The 13,947-nt window shown below is 48.5% G+C and overlaps 1 pseudogene; it reads left to right on the top strand.

Moving 5' to 3' along the window:
• Positions 1–13,033, top strand: part of LOC129062070 (keratin, type I cytoskeletal 18-like) — a 69,420-nt pseudogene extending 56,387 nt beyond the window's left edge.
• Positions 13,034–13,947: the final 914 nt, after the last annotated feature.

Genomic DNA, 13,947 nt, shown 5'->3' with positions numbered 1-13,947 from the left:
GGAGGGCTTAAGTAGATTGAAGAGCAGACGTCTAAGGAAAAACCCAATGGAAGATGTCTGGGTATAGGAATTAAGAGAACCACAATGTCGGTGTGAAATGAAGGGTCATGTCTTGAGAACCAGCTAAGAAATTAGCTTTGTCTCCTCAAAGATCAGAGATAGAGAGAGGCAGTCTGTCTGGCAAGGAGAGAAAGAGACTGATATCAGGAGAAAAGAGCGAAGTCCAGGCAATACTGTAAGTTCCTTAGGGTCAGGGATAGGACAGTGCTGTGCTCTAAGAGCCAGGCCACTGAGAACTGTTGTACATGGTACTCCACGGAGCAGGAGGATTGGAGACAATATCTAGTCACCCTCTGCAAGCCAAGCAGTACATCCTGCAGAGTCTGCCTGGAGGAGGTGCCTTTCGCTAAATCTCCCCCAGGGGCAGCAGCTGCTCTGCTCTAATCCATCCCCATATTGATCTCCTGTGATCTTCCTGAAGTACAAGTCCTACCATGATCCTCTTACCATGATCCTCTCAATTTAAACTCTTCAAAGGTTGCTCTTCTCACATGGGGAAAACAGCAAATTCCTCAGCCTGGTTGGCAAGACCCTGCCCTTCTTCCCAGGCTTGTTAACCCCTTTTCTTCTCATCCTGCTGTACTGCAGCCCCATCACCGTACCCACCTTTCCCCAAAACCCACACTATGTGCTTTCCAACCTCCTGAAGCTTCTTCCCAGCCTAGCCCAGACAGGGAACTTGGCTGTGAACAACTCTCCCTACTTAAGCAGATAAATACTCTAGAAAGCTAAATTCTGGTGACTCAGGAACTGATGGCAGGCTGGAGCAGCAGTTCCCACCACAGGCAGTAACCAAGGAAGGCCTGATGGCAGAAAATACTCCAAGGTCAGTGACAGGGGCATCTGCTTAGGGCACTGCTGCTGGTTCTGCCCTCCTGACCCACACATGCCCCCACTCCCCCTAGATTCTTGCTGCTGAGACTCTAGTCTAGGCCATTGCTGTGAATGATTTGCCAGCTACCTCAATGGGGCATCAGATTGACTGAACTCAGGTTTCAAGGCTCACCCTTGCTCTGCCCATGTCTTGCTGCAAGTTCAGGGGAAAGGGAAATGGCAGAGACAAAAAAAAAAACAAACCCAGCCCCTCAGCATGGGTAGGAGCATGGAAGGGTACTCAGGTACTGAGCAATCAAACACATGAAAAATACCCACTTCCCTGTCCTATTGTCTGCTGCATCAGTTCCCATTCATCCCTCAAATGTCACCTCATCCTGATCAGTGTGAGTCAGTTGGTTGGGCATCATGCCATACAATGAAAGGTCGCCAGTTCGATTTCCTGTCGGGGCATATGCCTAGATTGCAGATTCGGTACAAGAGGCAACCAACCGATTAATGCTTCTCTCTCACACTGATGTTTGTCTCCCTCTCTTTCTCCCTCCCTCCCCCTCTCTGTAAAAATACATAAACAAAATTTTTTTAAATGTCACTTCGGTAAAACCTTCCTCCAACCTAGGCATGTTCAAGGACTCCCTCTGTGTTCTCATAGCACCCAGTACCTACCTCTAACACTGCCTTTTTATTTTATTTATTGTAACTTTGTCTTCCTCTCCAACCTGTTAGTTCCTTGGAATCTTAGAGCTGGGTGCATTCATCCATGTTCTCTTGTTTGTATCCTTTGTCCCAACCCCAGTGAGGGGCATTCATGTATATTTACAAGTGAATGACAATAAAATATGTGTGTCTCCAGACTCCTCACATGGTAGGTCAGCTTATAACTCATTAAATGCCTGACTGAGGAGTGGAAGGGATCCTTACTTATGGAGATGGACTGCCAAGGAGAACGAAGGAGCAGAGCTAGGTTTTTATGCTTATAGGTATTAGAGAGAAAAGCCTGTTGGCAAGTGACCCTCTTCTCTAAAGGGCTGTGAAGGTCCAAAATATACTCCAGAGAGGGACCTGGTGGGGTGTGCATTCAACCGTAACCATGAGGTCTCAGGAGCTGTAAATCTGGGATTGTGTGGGTTAAGATGGAAATAATTTAGAGTCATTAGGCCCCATGGTGAAGGTGATTACAGAAAGTCTGGGCCAGGAGTGGGCTGGAACTGCCCTGAGTGGCCCCCACAGGGGAGAAGTGTGGGAGAGAAGCAACTGGAATGGTATGAGAGGGTAGCAAGAGCTGCTTAAATAGAAGGGAAGAAGCAGAAGAGAAGATGAGGGCAGAAAGCAGCAGAAGGACCCATACAAGTAAAGCCTCAGGATAGGGACAGAGACAGGGGAAAGTGGAGGAAGGTGGCAGCCGCCGAGGGCTGCAACAGAAGGACTGATGGAGAAATAGGAGGCATGAGATCATCTTGCTGCAGCCAGGAAAAGGAGACCAAGAAAGATGGATAAGTTAACAGTGAATGCCTCCCTCAGCTGAGCAAGCACTTATTACTGTGTATGCTGTGCCAAGCACTGTGCTAAGGCACTAAAGATATAAAAGTATATAATTGTATACAAAGATATGCAAACCCCTTATCTTTCAGGGTTTACAGAGCAGTGAGGGAGACTCACACATAAACTGAGATTTTAAAAATTTGGTAGATGTGTAGGTACATAAGAAAAAGAATGCAATGAGAATGCATTAAGGGGGTACTCCTATCCTGGGGGAGATGCCTGCTGAGCTCAGTGTTGAAGGATGAGTTAGCCAAGGACAGAAAGGTGAAAGGAGGTGCCTGCCAGGGAAACAACTTAAGCAGATGCAGATGCGTGGAGGCATGGGCCAATGTGGCAGGAAGGGACAGACCAGCTGGAGAGGCAGGGAGGAGCATGTGCACCAGGGTAAGGAGCTTGGACCTGCAGGTGATTGGAGCCATTAACTGGTTTTCTCTGGGCATGACATAAGATTTGCATTTTAGGGTGGTCACTTCGACTGTAATGTGAGAAGGGGATAATCTGGAGCGGGACCGTAGTCTGGGAGAACAACTAGGGTTTGTTTGCAATGATCAAAGTGAAAGCTAGTAGTGCCATTCCCTGAGACAGAGGACACAGAGGAGAGCAGTCAGCAGGAGGAAGGGGAGATGGTGGCCTGTTTGAGAAGTGGGAGTTTAAAATGCTTTTAGACCACTTACGGGCATATGTGTCTAACAGGCATTTGAATATGAGCATCTGAAACTAAAGAGAGAGAGAGTGGCTGGAGTCACAATTTCGGTTTATCAGCATATAGATCATAGTTCTAGCAAATGAAAGTGGATGAGCTCTGCCAAAAGGAAAACGTACACAGCCAGGCAGTGGACCCAGGCTGGAACTCTGAGAAACCTGCTGGTTAACAGATACTGAAAGGAGGACTCTAAGAAGGGGAAGACAAAAGGAAGGTCAGGGAAGCTGGAGGCGAACCAGAGGAGAAGTAGAACCAAAGGCCAAGGGGCAGACGATTCCAAAAGGAAGGAAAGGACAGCAGGGTTAGGAGCAAGAGGGACATACAGAAATGTAAAGACCAAAAAGTGGCCTGGGGTTTGCTAAGTGGAGGTAATGAGTTATCATTTCGTAAAATGTGTTGTGTGGAACAAGATGTAAACCCACTGGCGAGTCTGAGTAAAGAATATACTAGAGTTCCTTTACCATTCTTGCAACTTGTCTACAGTTTCAAAATTGCATCAGAATAAAAAGTTAGCCAAAAAAGAAGGGTTTTGACCTTGGCCGGGTAACTCGGTTGGTTAGAGCAAAGTCCCAATATGCCCAGGTTGTAGGTTTGATCCCCAGTCAGGGCACATACAAGAAGCAACCAATGAACGTGTAAGTGGCACAACAAATCAATGTGTCTGTCTGTCTGTCTCTCTCTCTCTCTCAGATCAATAAATTTAAAAAAGAGAGTTTTGCTTCAAAAATAATACAGGTTTATCGTAAAGACTCAAACAATTCTAAAAGGCATAAAGTAGAAAATGAAAATTCTGCCTTCTCTCTATCTGCATCCAAATCCCACCACTCAATAGTAATTTAACCATTGTTCATAGTTTGGTAGTTTGCTTCCAGATTCATTTTATTTTGGATTTATTGTTACAAAAAAAAAAAAATCATACTATGCATCCTGTTCTGCTACTTAAAAATAGCTCATAGACATTTTGTCATGGCAGACTATGTGTTTTATCTCCGTTCTTCAACCCTGCACCATATTCTATCATATAGATGCAAGAAAACTCATTGTTTATTTAGAAATTTTAAAATTTAAAGGAAAGTCCAGATAATAAACAGCAGACACCCATGTACTCACTACCTGTTTAAATAAATGGTAACGATTCAGCATACATGTTTCAGATTTTTTTTTTGTAGAATAAAGCAGGCTTGTCTAGATGGAATATGATTGAAAAAACCAGAGTGGCTGGAAGTTGCGCAAAACTTCAAGCTTGACCTCATCACATCCCTGCTTTAACCCTTTCAGCGGCTCCCCATTGCCTGTAGAGTCAGTCCTAGCTCCAGAGCATGGCATTCCCAGGTCCCCTGCACTCGAGCCCCATCTCTGCTTGCATTGCCCTCCCCAGTTCAGCTATGGTAAGTTGTTTTCAAGCTGGCCTTTTCACAAGTCCGTTCCTTAGGCTCTTCTCTCTGGCTACATTAAATCCCCACTCCGCCCTGCTACCCCACCCTCAGTCCACCCAAAGAACACTTAGTCATCTTCAGGACGCAGCTCAAGAGTCCCTTGGGTGCCTTTCCTGGCCACATTCACCCCCACCACGTAGGGCTGTCCTCTCCATGATGCCTCCTTTTTGTTTCTATCACAGTGTGTTTGCCCTTTGCTCTCCCCTAGTGACCTGCTGACTGCTGGCCCTAGACTACAAGTCCCTTTAAGAAGACCCTTGCCTTATTCATCTCTGACTCCAATGCCTGGCGTATCCAGCAAATGCTCTTTAAATAGCCATCTGATTGCCTGCATCCCTGCTGGCACAGCAAGGGCTAGGTGGCCCCCAGTCTGTTTCTGGAGGTCTCCAATAATAAGGGGAGCTAGGACCACTCCGAACCTCCAGGGTCACCACCTACAAGAGCATTGCCCCTCTTTCCCCTGTGTCCTAAGTAGTCTGAGCAGCCTCAGCCACTGCCCACCCCCCTCGGCCCCCACTGCCTGCCAGATCCCCTCTCAGCCGAGTCAGCAGGTAGCACTCAGTGAAGCTCATTACTTACTGGTCAATGGCCCAGGCTCCCATCTCCCCCATGAGCCCACAGAGGCTCTTTGGAGCCCAGCCCCAATTCCTGTAAATGGAAAGCAGTGTGCACTCATTCCCAAGATGAATCACTTTGTTTTAATTGCCTGTCCTTTTGCTTGCACTGCCACTGCTACTGTCACTGCCACTGCCACAGCGGCTTGCTCTGCCTTTTGGCCATCTCTTGGCAGGACACCCTTCAAGGTCCTGCTAATCACCAGGAAGAGAGGTACAAGAGGGATAAGGAGAGGGAGCCCTTAGAAGGAGCGGGTAATAGGCAGCAATGAGCCAAAGCTAATTAAAGGGACACGATCGACCTTCTGAAACCCGAGCGAAGATCCCAGACAGGCCGACAGCAGCTCCCAACTTGCGATCCCTTTGGGGCATTGTTCTAGAGACCAGATGGCTATTGTGGTAAAAGCATTCAGCTTCCACCCCTCCCCCCACCTTCCCCTCAGCCCCCCACCCCAACCCCAGCGTCTAGGGAGCGCTTCCCAACCCGGAGTTCCACCCCTGAGTTGGATCAGAAGGCTGACCTGGGGGACCATGGGAGGCAGAGGCTAACAATGAACATGAAATTGCAGAACCCAGAATCAGTTTCCTGATTTTTGGTATGAAAGGAGTAGCACGCAGGGAGAAGCAAAACTACACCCATCTTCCTTCTCAGGCAGTGATGCCAGGAGACCGTGTAGGATGGCAGCCATGTTGCATTTCCATCTACAAGAGGGCTGAGTCTAGCCTGCCATCCGCAGATGGGAGAGCCCTGGCCCAGTCTCTGGCCTCTGCCATGCTGCTGGCACCAGGCCCCACATGCTGTTCCATGCCAAAGCTTAGGGCCAGATGCCCGGGGTCCCTCTGAACAAAGAAAAGGGCATGGCCACTAGCAGCCCAGGAGTGTGCTTGCCCCTCCGCGAGGGAATGGACTTGTAACCTTCTCAGGTCCTGACCTGGCTGGAAAGGGGAGTGTGAGGTTGGGCAGGAAATTCTTTGCCAGGGAAGCAGGGAGACTGAGTGACTCAGGGAGCCTGATCCCTCCCTGACCAGCTTGCCAATCAGGAGGCACCCAGGGTGCCTGTGGCAGAGGGATGGACAGATGACTCTGCAAGACTCTTCCCATCTGAGGCTCCTTGGACTCCTAGAGGTTCAATGCGCTTCACAAACGTGACCTGGGTGGGGAGGATGAGGAAATGGTGTTCACTCCTCAACTGGTAACTAAGTGCCCCAGACAGGGATTTCCTACACCCCAGCCTGTCATCCCTAAAGAGTCTGTGGACTTGAGAGAAAATCTCTGTAGTAACTGAACCCCCACTCAATCTGGCAGGCCTTCCTTGGGCCCTTTCTGCTTCTCTCAGCTTCCTACTGGTTCACCTCGTGCAGCAGGAGCGCTGGTTCTCTCGCTCCGTCCCCCTGTGGCCATGCCCTCTGCAAGGCCAAGAGGCCTTCAGGGGCCATGTGTGGAGTTCGTCAAGAAAAGGCCTCTCCTTGCACCTGCTCGGCCACACTGGAGGAGGGGACAGGTCACAGAGCCTGCTGGAAGCCAGGACCCTGACGAAACTGTGTGAGAACAGCAAAGACTCACATCATTGCTGTGACTGCTGGCAACAGCAAGTCCAAGGGCAGGTGGACCTGGGCTTCATAGGGAAGGTTGTCTCTCTGAGCAAAGAAAGGAGACTCAGTCAACAACTATTTATTGAGTGCTTACTATGTGCCGGGCACTGTTCCAGGCACAACAGTGTACAAAACAGGCGAAGTCCCTGTCTCCTGGAACTTACATTCCACTGCTCATCATAAAAGGTCAGAATGGGCCCAGGTGGGAGAGGTAGCTCCTGTGTTCCTTTCAGGAGGAACTCAAGCCTCAAGAGGAAAAGTGAATGAGGAGTAAACCAGGACAAGTCCCCAGGACCCCAGTCCCCAGCAGGGAGAGGAAACAATGGGCTGAGGCTGTGACTCCAGCGCACCAACAAGGATCACTATGCCAAGACCTCTCTTCCCTCCCCTTCCTCCATCTTCTCCCCCTCCTCTTCCTCCAAGCCTGTTCATAAGGCTCCAGCTGACTGCCACTCCAGTCCTGACTTGAAGTCTTGAGTCAGTGCCTGCCAGGAGGTCCTGATAAGCTTGCCCCTTGATTTGGGAGACTCCAACGTAGCCCCTGGGAACAGGAACTTGCAGGGAATGCTGACCTGAATTTCAAAGGCCCAGATAGAGAACAAGTAAAGAGGGAAAGCTATGGGAGACAAGGAGTTAACTTTTGGCTGCAACTGTCCAGGTTAAAATACATGAGATACTGTGTGTGCAAGCTTCAAGCAGAAAGCCTGATATATTCTAGTACTCAATAAATATTAATCTTCCTTTTTTTTTTCCTTGGCTCCGTGGAACAATACTTCCAATTTAAATGCCTTATTCATCATTTATAACAGTACTGATAGTAATTAGATTCACAAAAGTCAGATTGTAAACACTTTGCTTCACTCTTCTGGCTTTAGATCAGAGAGCTACACATCTCAGCCTATGCTGGGAAAGGGAGCAGCACTATCCCTTGGAATTCTCTCACCCCCACTTAGGCTTTTAATTCAGATAATCTCACCCCTTTGTATGCCCTTGAGTGTCAACATGAGTGTCTCATGTGCTCTGAGCATGGCTGAGACAATGGTGAACAAGGCGACCATGCCTAGTGTCCCTAATTCTTGCTTTCCTCTGGCTGCAGTTCCAAGGGCCTCACTTGGCAGGCATCGGACAAGATACCAAAGACCTCTCCTTGTGCCTGTCCTGGGTCCTCGAGTCTGCTCTCAGGCCCTGGCTTCCTCTTTGTCCCTTTTCTGCTCTTCATTTTCTATTAATGCATTCCCTGCATGTGAATTCTTCACACCCACATAGGTATGCACTGATTTAGATGAAGCCTTTAGTATTGCTATCGATTTTAAAAATAAAATAATAGTAAGCTGATACTTGAATGTGATAAAACAGTAGCTTCAGCTCACAAAATAGCCAGCCTCCCAGAGGAATTCTGAACACTTAAGTTCTTTTTTTGGCACGGACCACAGTAATCCCTAATCCTGGGCAAAGTAAGACAGAATGAAGTTAATGTTTGGGAAGAGTTAACATTTTTGAAACAATCAGTGAGTACACCTTCTTTTTCTTGGAAGACACCCACCATGACGCTCATTTGGGCCAGGAATGGAGAGCAGAACCTCCATGCCAGTCTGAGTGCACACAGGGACTGGCCCTCTTGCTCCCCCTGCACCTTCCAGGTTTCCAGTGGCCTCCTGCCTGCCTCTGTCACTTCCCCACCCCTCCTGCCCCTCCTTTTTTTGAGATTTACTTATTTATTTTTAGAGGGAAGGGAAGGGAGGAAGAAAGAGAGGAAGAGAAACATTGATGTGAGAGAGAAACATCGGCAGGTTGCCTCTCAACCAAACCCTCAATCCAGCCATGTTCCCTGACCAGAAATTGAACTGGTGACTTTTTGCTTTGTGGGGCAGCACCCAACAAATTAAGCTGCATTGGTCCTCTTAAGCGTTGATTTGCTTCTTTCCTTCTGCACCTGACTTCTAAAAGCCTGACGGTGTCACTCCCAGAAACTGGAGACTGGGTGACCATGGACACCTTGGTCCCCTTCCCTACCAGCCTTCCTCGCCCTATTCAGCCAACTCATTTAGTTTCTGCCTTGGAGAGTCCCCATTCTTCTTTCCAGGGCATCCTGTTTGTAATTATCTGACCCTAATGCTCTGACTGGCTGACTTGCTTTACCATTTGGCTCCTGGTCTCAACAGGGAGGGCTCTGTTCATCCTTAGACTCCCCTGCTCCCCACTGTAACTGACTCATTGCCCTTGCAAACCCTTCCACACCATTCCACTCAGCCTCGTTCCCTGTGGGGGTCCCCCTCCCCCAAGGGGTCCACCCAGTTCACCTCGGATGAAATAATGAGTGGTTCCAGACATCTTTGCCTGTCAAGAAAAGGGGGTGGTGATTCCCTCTAATGGGGAATGCCCTGAGCCCTTCTCTGAAATGGCTTTTATTGAGAATGATTTGTGCAGGGCTATACAGCATACAAGCAAAACTATTTTGATCCACGTCAATCCATGTCAGAGGGCTATAGATAACAGTAAGAGGAATACAAAGATCAGCCTTGGGTTAGGGTCTGTCAGACATACTGAGTCAGATGATCATTAAGCCAAGGTTCAGGGGCTCACAGATCTTTTCTCCTGCTTTAAGACTAAACACTTGATTTTTCCTTATCAGGGCAGTGCAAAGCAGAGCAAGCTTCGGTAAATATAGTGCACTCTTTAGACCAGCTTTCCCGTGGGAACCCTCAGTGCTATGTCTGTCTGGTGGAGACTTACAGGCCCATTTTCAAGGCCTGGCTTGCATGGGGCTACAGTTCCTAATACCACACAAAGTGTTCCCCAACAATTCCCCACTTCTCTTTTTATTTGATTCCTTCATCTCCCTGGCAGGGGCATCCAGCCTGTGGCCCACAAGCCACATGTGGCCTAGGATGGCTATAAACGCAGCCCAACACAAAATTGTAAATTTACTTGCTTATCAGTTTTCATTAGTGTTTGTGTATTTAATGTGTGGCCCAAGACAACTCTCCTTCTTCCAGTATGGCCCAGAGATGTCAAAAGTTTGGACACTCTTGTTTTATGGTGTTTGGAAGCCTACGTTCAGTCAGACCAGTGGCTGTCTCCTGCATGTATGTACACATCCCATTGTCTGACCTGTCTCACTATATAGGACTGAATTACTCATTAGCAGGCACAAGCAAACAAACTGACTTCGTAAAACCACCAACTGGGTTTGGTGAGCTGTTTCAATATCTCTTATGGTTTCCCTGAGCTATTTTTCCAACTTGCTAAAATCCCAATAAAAAGGTGCAGGGGGCCAAGCCGAGGACTGGAGACAAAAGGCCTATATGTTTGAACCTTGAGTTTGGACTATGCCCCCTATCACCCCTCCCGAAGAACTTAGGCCACTATTCTTTCTCTGGGTGTCCTTCCAGCACCTCTTTTCAGTTCCTGCCCTATACTCACCTCCTCCCAAAAGTCTTCTCTGACTAAATTTGCTTTGTTCTAAATGGCATGGCTTCTCAGCACTAAGCAAGATTTTCTTTCTAGTTATTGCTTGTTTTCTGTGACTGCATCGGGTCTGAATCGTGAGAGTGCTGCTCCCCCATTAGATGGGGGCTCCTGATTCTCCAGACGGTGTTCCTCCCTCCAGGGTCCTGTGATCCTGTCCTGGTAGTGGATGTAGGACAAGGAGTCCACTGCCTGGACAACATGACTTATGAGACCTCCACTACTGGTTTGCAGAGGACCCTGATGGAGACCAGGGCCCTAGAGAAAGAGGAGCAACGACATGAAGCTGAAGCCATTTGGGTTCCAAGAGTTAAGAGCTTTTTGCAGAAATGACTGTCTAATTATATGCATGGCCTCCATAGAGAGCAGCTACCCATCTGGTTTCTGAGGTAGGAGATGCTTCTTGCTCATTTCCTTGAACACCCTAAACAGAGTCATTCTATGCCATGGAACAGAGAAACATGCAAGAGAGCAAGCAAAGTGAGGATAGTCAGACAGATGCCCTTGAAAAGGGGGTGAGGGTGTCAAAATGAGAAAGGAAGAGGAAAGGAGGAGAGAGGTAGAATGGAAGACAATAGAAAGAAAGTGTGTTTAGGGAAGGAAAAGGTAATAAGAAGAGAAGAGAAACAGAAAGAAGAGAGAAAGATAAAGACTGGCCAAAAAAAAGCAAATAGAGCTATGACAGAATCAGAAAGTAAATGACTCAGAAGCTCAGACTAAGGCAAGGACAAAACTAGAAGAACTTCTCCATCAAAAGCTTTAAGAAATGATCTCAGGAATTGAAGTATCCAAGATGGGGGATAGGAATTTTAGCATTTTAGCATCTATTCTGGACCAGTGGCATTCTATACATTAAATTATTTAACCTTGTGACACCCCTAGGAAGCAGACACTATTATTAATGCCCTTTTACAGATGAGGAAGCCCCAGAATAGAGAGGTGAAGTGACAGGTCACACAGGTGATACGTGGCTGGGCTAGGAGTCAAATCCTGCACTGACTCTAAAGTGTGCGCTCTACCTATCAGCTTCCCCAGGAGTCCTCCAGCTTTGAGAGCACTCTTGCCTTCCCAGCATTTCAACGAGCATGACTCCAGGGCACACTATGCGCCCAGCCGTCACCCCAGAGGTCTCTGCCCCACAGAGTGTACAGCCTGGCCAAGGTGACCACAGTTCTTCTAATGTCCTTTGGCTTGGTCTTGACTCTCCAAGCCAACAGTACCCCCTGAAATGAAAATAACTGTCTCTTTGCTCCAAGGTCATTCTCAAGTGACTGACAGGAATGGGAGGGAGTTTCAGCTTCTTTCTTGGTCACTTTTCTGGATCCATCACCTCCCAGACAGGAAAATTTTCTTATGGAAATTCTTAGACTACTCCAATTCCCTGGTCCATCATAAAACATTTGTCTTGGGAAGATGGGAGTAAAGAAGGAAAACAGACTGCTGCTTGAACCTGAGTCCCAGCTTCTCACCTTCCACCCTGGACAACACGAGCTTCAGCACCCACTCCGGCTTCTCTACAAACTACTGGACCCTGGGCTCCTTGCAGTCACCCAGATATGGGTCCAGCCTGCCGGCACCGTGGCCAGTGTCTATGCAGGCGCCAGGGACTCAGGATTACAGATCTCTGTGTCCCATTTCACCAGTATACAGGGTGGCTGGGAATCCAGGGCCTGGCTGTGTGGATGGCTCGGGGTCTGGCAGGCATAGGGAGCATCCAGAGCAAGAAGGAGACTATGATGTCCACCCTGTAAATGACCACCTGCTCTCTACCTGGAGAGGGTGAGAAGCCTGGAAGCTTATAATTGGAAATTGGAGAGCAAATTCCAGGAACTCCTGGAGAAGAAGGGACCTCAGGTCAGAGACCAGGGACATTATTTCAAGACCATCGAGGACCTGAGGGCTCAGATCTTTGCAAGTTCTGTGAACAATGCCCACATCCTTCTGCAGGTTGACAATGCCTGTCTTACTGCTGATGACTTCCGAGTCAAGTATGAGATGGAGAAGGCCATGCGCCATTCTGCGAAGAGTGACATCAATGGGCTCTGAAAGGTCATTGATGACAGCAATGACACCAATATACTAGGCTGCAGCTGGAGGCAGACATCCAGGCTCTCAAGGAGGAGCTACTCTTCATAGAGAACCATGAGGAGGAAGTAAATGGTCTACAAAACAAGATTGCCAACTCTGAGTTGACTGAGGAGTCGGGTGTCCCCAAAATCTCAGGACCTCAGCAAGATCATGGTGGACATCCTCACCCAGTATGATGAGCTGGCTTGGAAGAACTAAGAGGAGCTAGACAAGTACTGGTCCCAGCAGACTGAGGAGCACATCACAGCAGTCACCTCGCAAACCACTGAGATAGGAGCTGCTGAGATGACACTCACGGAGCTGAGACATATGAGTCTTTGGAGATCGACCTGGACTTGATGGGAAATCTGAAGGCCAGTTTGGACAACAGCCTGAGGGACATGGAGACACACTATGCCAGGCATAGGGAACAGTTCAAAGGGATCCTGCCACATGTGGAGTCAGAGCTGGCCAAGCCACGAGCAGAGGGGCAATGCCAGGCCCCAGAGTACAAGGCCCTGCTGAACATCAAGGTCAAACTGGAGGCTGAGATTGCCACCTGCCAACATCTGCCAGAAGAAGGGGAGGCCTTCAGTCTTGGTGACACCCTGGACAACAGCCACCCCATACAATCCATTCAAAAGACCGCCACCCACAGGACTGTGGGCAGAAAAGTGGAGCCTGAGGTCAATGACACCAAAGTTATGAGGCGTTAAAAGCAGCAGAAGTGGGGCATCTCTTGGAGGTACAGGAAGCCAATAAAAAGTTCAAAGATCATTGAACAAAAGAAAAAAAAAAAAGAGGGAGGAAAAGAGGGTAGGGGGTAGGGGAGTGAGAGGGACAAGGGTGACCTGAGCAGAGAAGTATCTGAGTGGGGAGTGAATGAACACACAGGAGCCACTGCCCAGAGCCCAGAGCAAAGGTTCTCCTTCCTCATGCAGTCAGGACTTTGTAGAGAAAGAACACTTTCCCCTGACCAAACTGGAAAAAATGCAGGGAGCAAGACGTGGCTCGGGTTGTGTTGGAGTCTTGGGAATTCCCTCTTCAGAGCTTTAAACTTAGACTAGAGTATCAGTTTCCATGGGTTACTGAAGCGTAACAAAGAGGCCAGGGGAAGCACTCAATGAGATCTCAAGGTCACTAAACAGAAATGTTTTATGAACTACTCGGACATACCGAAAGACATAAAGAACAAGATCAGGAGCACATGTGTACCCTTCTGAGCTTGAACTAGTAAATCACTAGAATACCACTAATGACCCTGCTTACTGTCTCTGGCTCCTCTTCCTCCCCCAGGTGCCCACTCTTCTGAATTATTCTCCACCCCAGGATTCCTGGCTCTCCTATGGATTGTGGGCCATCAGGACTCTATTTACCCGGGGCTACTTGATAAGACTCCCCTCCTGCCCTGCTTCTCTCTCCCTCTCCCTTCCCAGATGGCTGAGCAGACAATCAATATTTACATGGAACTAGCAGGCCTGCTGAACAGGGGGGCCCAGCAGACAGAGGCAGGGTGGCCATCTCCAATGTGGGTGGGTTTTAACTCAGACACAAAACATGTGACTCAGGTGCTTGGGGCTTGGGGCTGGGCTGAAGCCAGCATGAGCCAGGAGACAACCAGGCACGCGAT

Source organism: Pteronotus mesoamericanus, unplaced genomic scaffold, assembly GCF_021234165.1.
Source record: "Pteronotus mesoamericanus isolate MK-2021 breed Mesoamerican mustached bat unplaced genomic scaffold, CSHL_Meso_final scaffold_705, whole genome shotgun sequence".
In the NCBI taxonomy this organism is placed as follows: domain Eukaryota; kingdom Metazoa; phylum Chordata; class Mammalia; order Chiroptera; family Mormoopidae; genus Pteronotus; species Pteronotus mesoamericanus.
The sequence above is the reverse complement of the archived record's forward strand: the minus strand, read 5'-3'. Positions and strand labels throughout refer to the sequence as shown.